Raw genomic sequence first — 11,035 nt, 5'->3', positions numbered from 1 at the left:
TTTTAGTTAAAACTAATTTTTAATTACGTTTAAATAAATGAACAGAGGCAACATCCTAAAATATGTATCTAAAAAAAACATCCTAAAATAGGTGGACGACCACATCATAACCGTGACGGAATTATGGTCCTATTTTGGTACACCAAAACTGGTCTACCTCTCCGGGAGGAAAAACGAAAAGAAGTGTTATCTCAGTCAGCTACCCTCTTATACCGTGGGATCCACAAGAGCTCCCAAAAGAAATAAAGTAAAAGAAACATTAAAAAATATTATCCTCGTCCTTCCTCCTTCTTCTTCTTCTCCTCCGAGGATTATCCTTATTCTTCTTTTCCGAGGGTTATTCATCCGTCCCCTTACGAGAATGGTTCACGATTTCGTCGCCCCCTTATAAATAGTACTTGTGTACTACTACAACGGTAGTACTTACGCTTCCCATAATCCCATTTCTCTTTTCCTTATTCTCTATGGAGTTTTTCAACTTCCATTTCTTTACAACATAAAACGTTTGATTGGAATTTCATGTGAAGAAAAAGATGTTGAATCGTCATTGTATATAGTGTAAGTCTTTACTTGCAGTAGATCCTTCAGTTCCATATATAATTTTAGGGTTTCTAGTGTACATTTTTCATAATCGGATTTCTTTTGAACTTTTTTTATTTTGTGTTAGGGTCTCTACAGTAACGTGCTTTTTATTGAGAAATTTCTCCACAAGTTTGATTTTCCTTGGTGTTAAGAAAATTCTAGGTTAGTTATGATAATCATAATGTAGTTTGTTGTTTTGAGATTTGAGATTTGACAACTTTAATCTGTAAATTTGAAGAACGATTATTTAAATCAAGTTTTCGAGTAAGATTGATAGCAGTTTCTAGGGATTGAGATTGATTTCTAGATAATGTAAATATAATACTATTATTAGGTATCATCGGGGCCTCACGGCCCCGGATCAACCTCTCTTTATAATCTTATTAAGTGTACATATGTTAAAAAACAAAGACCACAACTGGACTGAGTGTCCACTTAGTAAATTATATTCCATATTTATCCCTAATTAGTTTTAAACCAATCATCACTATTGGAGATTGAAATAGATAAATCAAAAGAACATATGGATTCATGTTATAAACTCTAAATTAGTTTACTTTAGTATGTGATATGAAAACAATGAGAGAACAACATATAAAGTGACCCTTTTCTCTAAATAACATTTTTCAATATACTTAGAGAATGACACAAAACAAAAGTGCTCAAATCAGGTCAATTCTTTTAGGGCTTAGTATAAGAATCTTGTATGTAAATCATATAACAAATTTTTGAAAATTAAAATTTTTGAATTTCGTATTTCTGACATGTATTTAACTCTATCTTCTTGTAAAGATGACCTTCACATATACATTTCACCATGTGAGGCATTGTTCGGATTTTTTCATGCATTTTGTCCTTGGAATATTCCATTTTAACTGTTTGAAGTGTGGGATTTCAACTATTTTTTTGAACTCAGATTTCATTCACGTTGACATTGTATTTCGATGTATATACTCTTTTAATTTTAGCAACAAACGTTCTTGTCGTGTTCTTAGTTTTCTTTCATCCTCATAGATATATTCTCCATTTTTTTTCCTCAGATCCATGATTTAGAAAAACACATATTAATATATATTCTCTATATACTTGCTCAGTTACTTGTTTCTTACGATTGAAATCACTTCTTTGTCTTTTTTTCTTTAAATTTTTCTTTCAAAACAATATGTGGAATACATAAATTGTTTACCTTTTTAGTGTTGTTGAGATGTTTCTTTAGTTGTTTTTCGTAGCGCTCATTATCATATTCTAACATCTTCTTTGAACTCCTTATTTATTAAATCGGCTTCAAGCATTCTACTATCACGCTCAAGTTTTCTGGTTTTGAATTACTATCTTTCTTGTTGATCTCTTCAGTGTCTTCTCATGCTAAGAATTGATCAAATGTAATACCATTGCAATCTTTGTCTAATTTTAGATATTGTATAAACTTTTCAACTTGTGTTTCTGTGTTTTCTTATAAGTGTCCATAAATTTCATTAAAAAAATGTCTCCCACGTTGGTGGTATTTTATCTATTTTACGTTGATGGTATCCATACTTCTATAATATTAGTAAACACCTAGTAACATCAGTACTAATGAAATCAGTTTACATTTAGACATACAGTTCCAAAAAAAATATATCTTGACGAAAAAATATCAATCACTTGATTTAATTTCATCAATATTTATCCTTGATTAGTTTTATAACCATTCATTGTTACTGAAAACCGAAATAGAGAAATCAAAAGAACAGATGGATCTATGTTGGCAACCATAAATTAATCTAATTATTACGTAATGGTGTTAACGATGATAGAGAAACAAATGAGGTGACCTTTTTCTCTACAAAACATATTTCAGTATACCTAGAGAATGATACAAAACAAAAGTGCTCAAATTGGATCATGTCCATGAAAAATTAAATTGTTGGTGATTTACTTCGAAAGTACAATATGATAATCATTTTTAACATAACATATATGATTTAGTTAAGATGTAAATGTCATCCTAATTGATTGGTTGTTTGGCACTTGAGTTGAGATTCTGGTTTACCCACCAATACACCATCACATTTAATACATAGTATTGTAAGTAAACTAATTAGTGGAGAGAATCCAGTCGAAGACATAATAAGAAATAAAATACAATTTTTTTTCATAAATTACTCTGTGATGAGCAACGTCACCAATTTTTTTGTTAAGGTCTTCTAGCTTAGTTAGGATGAATTTATATATTGGAATCTTATCATGATCAAGTTTTTATGGTTGCACAGTACGATTTTTGAAATAAAATCTTGTATTTATTGAAGAAAGTCTCAGTTCACCATCGAATTGAAAGTGGCAATCGTAAAGTTTGACATGGTTACTTCCGCCTTAATTTGTATTATATCCATCTTTCTTACTAAAACCCTATCACCTTTTCTTAGTGCTTCTTCTTTCTTTATGTGAATAGTAATATGATTGACATTTCAATTTTAAGTTTAATGTAATTGGATAATTTTCAAATTATTATTCGTTCAAAGTTTGTTCATATATTATTATTCGTTCAAAGTTTGTTCATAGTTATTGCACTCAGTTCCATTGAAAAATCTTGTAGACTCTTTACTATTTGAATCATTTTGTTAAATATGTAATGTATCGATGCATGGCGTGAGAGACATTATGTTAAGGTAGATCATTTTGTTAATAATTTCAATGATGCAACCCAAGATAATTCTTTATCTAAATACCCCCGCTTTCCTGTGTTTTGCATAATTTTGAATAACTTATGCCGACGTTTCCATCTAGATTTATTTCCTCAGTTCTCATTTTATTTCCGTTGATTTTATAATTGCATGAGATATTTTGGTACCATTGCTATGTATAGTGAAGTGTATTTTTCAGCATAGCGATTTTTTCATTCCGCGATATTTTACCTAAGAAAATAGTAAACATCAGATTCTAACTATTGTTCTATACATTTTGAATTTGAATAATACATCTTCTACATGTATGACTATAATGTGAACCGAAACACGAAGAGTAATACAGTATATGATATGTTATTTATAAATTAGAAAAACAAAATTTGTCTTACTTGATCTATATGGCAATCATGTTTATAAGTTTCAAAAAATTTGGTGGTTCATGATACTGCAAAACCTTCTTTTCAGAATTGAATGTTGTTTACGGCTTATGATGTTGCATTTCTTAATTTGAATATCATTAGTATACAAACATAATAGAACCTGATCTGACATTATATCATTTCATTAATTATTGACTCCGATGTAATTTTCTTACCTTTTGTATTATGTCAAAGTTATATTTATCTTTTAGATAATGATCGAGGTGATATATATGTTGCACAATGAAACTTATGTATCCGGATATTATTCAGTTATTTCAAGTACATTCTTTGCAAGGTTATCCTATAATTAGTTTTTTTAGTTGATGGCACATATTTTCTAGTAAAGTATGTTGTGCATTTGTGTAGGTCGCCATTCAATACCTCACCTTTAAGTAAAAATATCAATTCCCATGATTTCGATATCCTTCGCATTATCATCGAGTATAAATACTTTTATTACAATTATTGTTTTCATCCTAAAATATTCATGCACTTTGAACTCTAGTTTGTACCCATAAAACTAAATCTGCCAGCTTAAAATAGTTAATCATAAAGTGTTACAATCAAACCATTACCTTTGCACAAATATTCAAAATTGCAAGTATATGTGAAACACCACTTCTTTTAGCTTAAGTTTTTCATGCCTAGAAGTGCACCTCGGGCAAGTCATATATAATATTATGTTGAACCCTTATACAATTTTTTTTTTCACGGTTACTATTGATAATCGTTGTTGGAAAGTATTAATTTGTGCACTCATTTATTTAGACAGTATCATTAGTCATTCATCTAGATACAATACATATACAAAGGCTTTACAATACACCTCTTAGTTTTAGTTAAACAACACCCTTTTCTCATGTCCACAACTGTTGGCATGTCGAAGTCTACAAATATATTTGTGGCTTTGTAGAAGATAAATAATCCAACATAATACATTCAACAAAATTATCAATTGATAAAATTTCTGAACAAATTATCGTTATAATTTGAAAAAAAAACATTAGTCACACCTTACTATTAAAGCTCCACCTCTGTTGGGGTTACCATAAGATTTACTTGTTTTTCATTTCTATTTTTCAAAATTTTGTTTATAATTTTTCTCACAGCATCTCCACAAAGTGTAATTTTGGTCTAGTTATCGTTTTCATTTGGTATCAAAATATATCTTTTCGTTGTTCCTTGATTAGATATTTGGAACTTGAGTTCGGGTTCTAATATGCCAACCAATATGCACACTATATTTTCATACATAGTATTGTAGGTTGCGTTAATAAGTGAGAAAATCCAGATAGAGACAAAATAAAAACAAAATACAACGAATATATTTATTATTTTTTTAATAAATTATCCGTGGAATTTGGGACGTAACAAACTCTTTGTTAAGTGTGAAAATTATACAACTTATATATATGATAAATTATCCGTTAGTAAATGTTCCAGATGTTTTGAATTTAAATTATACAATTTATGTATATATGATTATGATGTGAAAACTCCAAATATAATAATTTATATAAAACGTTACGTATTAAAAAAAAAACACCAAAAGTCACCTTACTTGATCTCTATGGAAATTAACATAGTTGGTGGTTTATGGCACTCCACAATTTTCTTATTAGATTGATGTTGCATTTCCAAATTATTTAACATCATCAATATACAAATACAGGAGAATCATACCTAGCACTGTAGTAGTATTTCGTTAATCTTGACCCCTCGGTGTCTTTAATCTTTTATAGACTGTTGAAGTTAAATCTAACCTCTAGTTCATCATCGAGCCAATATTTATGTTGCATAACGAAACTCCTATAGCCAGATAGCATCTTGATGATTTTATAATTCAAAGATGCATATAATGCCAAAAAAAATTCAGTAATCCCACCATTATTATTTCTCATTTTGGTAATCAATTTTTTGAATTGGTTTGAATTTGCATCTCGTACCTCTTCTATATGTGAACTAACTTACATGAGTTTGGAGATTTTTGCATTATCACCAAATATACCGCAAGAAAAGAAGCAACAAAAATAAATTTATCCCATCAAGTGTTTGTATAATCCTACTAAATACCGGCGAGTGGACCTGATGTGAATCGAACACGTATCCTTCTGACTTGGAGTCAGATGCGCCACCATTGCGCCACAGTTCCATAATTTAAAGAAAGTTAAAGAAAACTTGGAGCATTTCATGAGCAAGGGAGTAGCTTTTGATTGGGCTTTACAACCTGCAACAAACTAGGGTGCGCCATAAGCTTGGAACAATGGCCAACACACTAGCTCAGTTGCGTTAGCTCCAACGCTGTCACTATTGCCAACATTATTATTGATGTCTCTCACCTTATCCTTCCATGCCATTTAAATTTTCCCTATGGTTGGCGTTAGAGATCCAAGGGCAAAATCCCAACATTGCTAATAGGGGTGGCAAATTAAGTGGGGGTGTACCAAAATTATAATAAGACAAAATAAATTTTCATATAGGACAAAACAGTTTTTGTCTTGGCTTGGTACACTCCCACTAAACTTGGTACACCCCCGTTAGCAGCCTTGCAAATCCTTCGCTCACAATGTTATTATCAGCTGGCCAGTATCCGAGGCGGTGTCACATTCACAAATACAATATCTCACTGTCTCCTCCTTCCAGATTAGGATTGCCACTAGGGCTGCACAACGGGTAGGGTGGGTAGGATATGGCCTATACCCCACCCTACCCGTTTACTGGCGGTTAAGAAAATCTTTACCCGCCACCCTACCCGCCAAATAATGGATATGGTAGGATACGGTTAAAAAACTGGCGGGTAGGGTAGGGTTGGCGGGTATGAGTAGGGTATATGCACCCCTAGGTAGGGTGGGTAAGATATGGCTTATACCCGCCACCCTACCCGTTTACTGGCGGTTAAGAAAAATTTTACCCGTCACCCTACCCGCCAAATAGTGGATAGGATAGGATACGGTTAAAAAACTGGTGGATAGGATAAGATTGGCGGGTATGGGTAGGGTATGTGCACCCTAACTGCCACTGTCTTCAGTTCTCCGGTTTGGAATTAGCATTTCACCATTATATGTGGGGAATTGAAGAAGGCTTTAGTCGAAATCGAAGGGGGTTAGAATAAAGGATTGTTTTTGATTTGCCCAACAATTCCAGTCTCGTAACCAGGAGTCATCTCAAGGTTAGATCTCTGCTTGTTTCATGTAACTTCTTACTAATAGCTGATTTATATTCCATTCATGTCACTGTAATTTCATAATAAACTGTCAATATCTTTGGTGCGAAATAAATGTTCGTGAATAGTGATGCTAGAGTTTGTTTCGACACAATCCTTACTATTGTGAATCACCTGATTAGATCTAGAGATTGCAATGGTCTTATAATTTAGTGTACTACTTTAGACAGTTCCCGTATTCTTATTTGTTTGTGTTACAGATGGTTTTGTTTGAAATTGAGGTCAACGATGTGAGATGTAACTGCGAAGTGAGCAAATTTAGTACCAGAACAAACTGTAGGTTTTTTCAGGCTGTAGTAGTCAGTGGCCTGTAAAACCATTAAACACGACTCTTTATAGTGTAAGGTTTGGGATAAAGATTATCATTGCAGCAAATTAGTGCAACTGACTGGCTTTCCTCGATAAGAACTAAATCAGCTTGACTATAAAAGGTGTAGGGAGTTGTACTGAGAGAGTTGGAGTTATATAAATGATTTCCTCCTGGCTCCTGGGGGTTATGGTTGTTTTTGTGCTGGCTGTGCATAAGGAAAAAGAAATCTTCTGCTAGTTGCACTCATACATGATGTAGTGCCTACCTAGACACCCTAAACCCTTGAATGGTACATACCTAGGGGTGCATGCCTTGATCCAAGGCTTTATAGTGCACCACATCTAAATCCGCGAGCAACTACATACCGTGTTCCCTAACATTATCGAAATCTTGAAATTTTTAATGTTAAAATCAAATTAGAGCATCATGAAACCTTCAAGATGTTATACCTGACATGTTCCACCATTTCAATTTCATTTAATTTCTAAACTTCTGGCAGTTACATATTATGCATCAGTTACGGTACACTTATGACAAGAAAAGAAAAGTAAGGTAAAACAAGTGCTGACATATAAAGTTCAGTTTCTATGCTAATTGTTTTTCCTTTAACATTACATTGGAGATTTCTCTTGCTAAATATTGTAGGGCTTTATATAGAACAGGCCATTTTAACAAACAATGGAAATAACACCACACAAAAGCAATGTAACCGGCAGTCTGGCACACAGCCAAGCGATGTTATAGGAATTATAATCCATGTCTATTGCTGAACCAAATGTTATCATCATGGTGACCGTTGAAATTAAGTGTGTTGCAAGACCTGCTATGAACTTTTGTGGTAGTACTTTTAGCAAAATCTTCTTCTGAATATCATGATGTTAGGAATTAGGATGGCTAAGAACATAAGAACTGATGTGATGGAAGTGAAGAGAGCTAAGGCATTTGCTAGTGCAAAGAATAAAAAATTGCTGTTCAAAAGAATAGGAAGCCCATTGATGGTGTTTCTCTTAGCATCATTGTAGTTACTACAGGCTACTGTAAAAGCTGCCGCCAATGCTACTGTAGAGATATGGGTTGCTACCAGCATACACGAATTTGAGGTACCTCTCATCCATTTTTCTCTCTTTGTCACTAATGATTTGTATTGTTTCGTAAACATATGCTGAGCGGTCATTCCATCTTCTAGCCTGTATCTCTCTAGTAAAATAGATTCCACCCCCTTATTGAAATGGTAACGGGCTTAAGGAATAAGACTGATTAATTTAGTTTGTAACTGAAACTCCTCCATTAGGTGTTACTCTTTCATCAGTTGTGGAATTCAGTTCATCCATGTCTTCCTCACTCTTTTTGCAAATGAAGTTGAATACCTTATCATTTCTTTCCGGGATGGCAATTTGTACCATTGTTTGTCCCTCCATATCAGACCAGAATAGGTAAGGAAATTTCTCAAGACACAGCACTATGACTTCCGTTGTCCCGGGTGTTATTGCTGTCTTCATGCGGCTAGATTTTTTTTGCAAAAATCTATAACATCTGACTGGTTCATAGTAACATCTATCTGTGTTATCATATTAGAGACCAATTCAGAGGCTTGTTCGTTTATCAACTTGTGCTCGTAGATTTTTTTGATAAGCGGTGAGGTACTCTGGGATGAATTTCGTTATGGCTCCTCTAAACACAGTTGAGGACCCTCTTGGGCATTCTGGAAGGTTCTCTACGTCTGCTCTGGTGTCAAGGTGATTCCAACAATAAAGAAGAATGAAATGAGGGTAGAGCAAGGATACTAACACGGTAGAGGTGGCTTTCCCACCATGTTGTGTTATTTTCACTTTTAAATGAAAATGGTCGCTGAACAAGCACTTTTAATGCACACACCACGATTATTTGTCTTCTCAGTAACTAGCTCCGGATAATCTTGCACAGTAGACATCTACAAACAAACAAGAGGTACTCTTTAAAATCAAACAATTTGAAATATTTCAGCGAGTCCCATGTCAAACATTCAAGCATCTGTATCTTCGCTGACTTCAATTTTAAGGCACGGATCTAAGTATATGAATCTTATGGGTTGATATATTTACTGTAGAAATTAATCAATTAAATCACATAGGAGGGAGCACCACGTTGATTAGTGAAAGGACTTGGGTTATCATATCTATTAGCAGAATAAAGATACTGCAACACCCCCTTTTGTCTTTCTGAAACAATTTTCGCAGCAGAGTGGAGTGGTACCCTTCCATAGTTGTAATGTATCTTTGTCAAACACGGGTTTTTCTTCACCATCATCAGGTTAACAACTTTTGTGTTTCCTTCCATGGCAGTTGATGAAGGGATGTGTACCATACTTACTGTCATGAATTCACACTTTGTATGATCTGCAGCTATGTGCATGCTGTTTCTGATTAAATTGTGATATCTGTTATTGTTGCTCTTAGATCTGCATTGAATTTTTTTTCAGCCCGTTTCCAATTGCCTTGCTTTGCTGCTTCGTATAGATCCTTGTTTCCTCGTAAATATAAATAATATACTGGCCTGATTCTCCTCTCCTTAATTTGTTTGACAAGCAAGAGTGGAGTATTTTAGATTACCGCCAAAAAAAAAAAAACAAAAGAGAAAAGAAAACCCAATGATCAGAAGTTCTGTATGCAGCTATCTTAATGTTCAGTGTGTCAGAAAAAATGGCGTTCAGTTCTGCTTGTAAGTGAACCATTCCGCGGTTATCACAAGTAAGTGGGATTGGCTATGGTTAAGCTGGGATAAAATTGGTTAACAAAGCAACTCTGGTCACAAACTTGGGTGCCAAAGAAAATGAACCTAACTTTGTATAGAAATATCACTTGAGGAAATCACCAGTGTATATAGGGTGTAGGTGATGGAGAATCACCTTGTTAATCACTGACTGATTCAAGTTGACCATCCGATTTTGCTTCAGTTTGATAAAAATTCTTTTTTGAAAATGGTTCAGTTTGATAATTGTTGTTACAATTAAAAGGCTTTATTTGGTTATTAGGACTATATTTGATTTTGTACTGGAATTCCACTGTTTATACTTGTAAAAATCTCTAATATTTGTTGTAGAGTATGTTCCTGAGATTCCATAAGTTTAACAAGAGTGGTTTCATCAGCGATTGTTCTTGAGACTGTCTGTTCATGGTAGCAGTTGATAAGTATGATATATGTTGCTAGAAGCTAATAGTGGTGATTTACTTACGGAAGCTTGGTTCTTCATGTTTTTGTTATATCTGCAGGGGAAGAAACTTATACGAGTAAAGAAGGTTAATGGAAATGGGAGAGATGAATAGAGATTGAAGATTATAAGTAACAACAGCAAGAAGACAAGATAATGAGATTTGGATCTCCACGAAGATGGCAAATTGGAGTCTAAAAGAAGTGGAGAATGCAACGAAGAAAATTTACAACCCACCACCGTGTATATAGTCATAGACTCATAGTCAATCATGAACTCTAAACAGGCAAAGAAAAGATCTTTACAGTTCCTGATAACGCAAGCAAAAAGTAAAGATGCAGCACAATCCACCATGTGAGTACTCTCATTCATGAACTGATTGCTTCCTTTTGTATCTTCTAGCTTCTTCTTCCATTACATTCAGTAGTTCACTGCTTCCTTTTGTATCTTCTAGCTTCTTCTTCCATTACATTCAGTAATTACATGAATGCTTTTTGTACGTCTTCTATTCTCAGGTTTCCTTTTCTTTTAATCTTCTTTAGATAGATAACTCATATTGGAGCATCTGCACTTAGCCTGGACATCTTCATGGTTGCAGAGATTGTCCATCACTTCTTGGCAAACGCTAGTTAAATTCGATAAGGC

At 33.8% G+C, this 11,035-nt stretch overlaps 1 long non-coding RNA gene across 1 annotated transcript; it reads left to right on the top strand.

Annotated features, from left to right (window-relative positions):
• The first annotated feature begins 6,677 nt into the window (after nucleotides 1-6,677).
• On the top strand, nucleotides 6,678-11,035 carry LOC113335007. Its single transcript, XR_003353094.1, has 3 exons — nucleotides 6,678-6,839; nucleotides 10,452-10,744; nucleotides 10,933-11,035. It is a non-coding gene; the product is annotated as an uncharacterized LOC113335007 (long non-coding RNA).

Source organism: Papaver somniferum, unplaced genomic scaffold, assembly GCF_003573695.1.
Source record: "Papaver somniferum cultivar HN1 unplaced genomic scaffold, ASM357369v1 unplaced-scaffold_137, whole genome shotgun sequence".
NCBI classification, from domain to species: domain Eukaryota; kingdom Viridiplantae; phylum Streptophyta; class Magnoliopsida; order Ranunculales; family Papaveraceae; genus Papaver; species Papaver somniferum.
The sequence above is the reverse complement of the archived record's forward strand: the minus strand, read 5'-3'. Positions and strand labels throughout refer to the sequence as shown.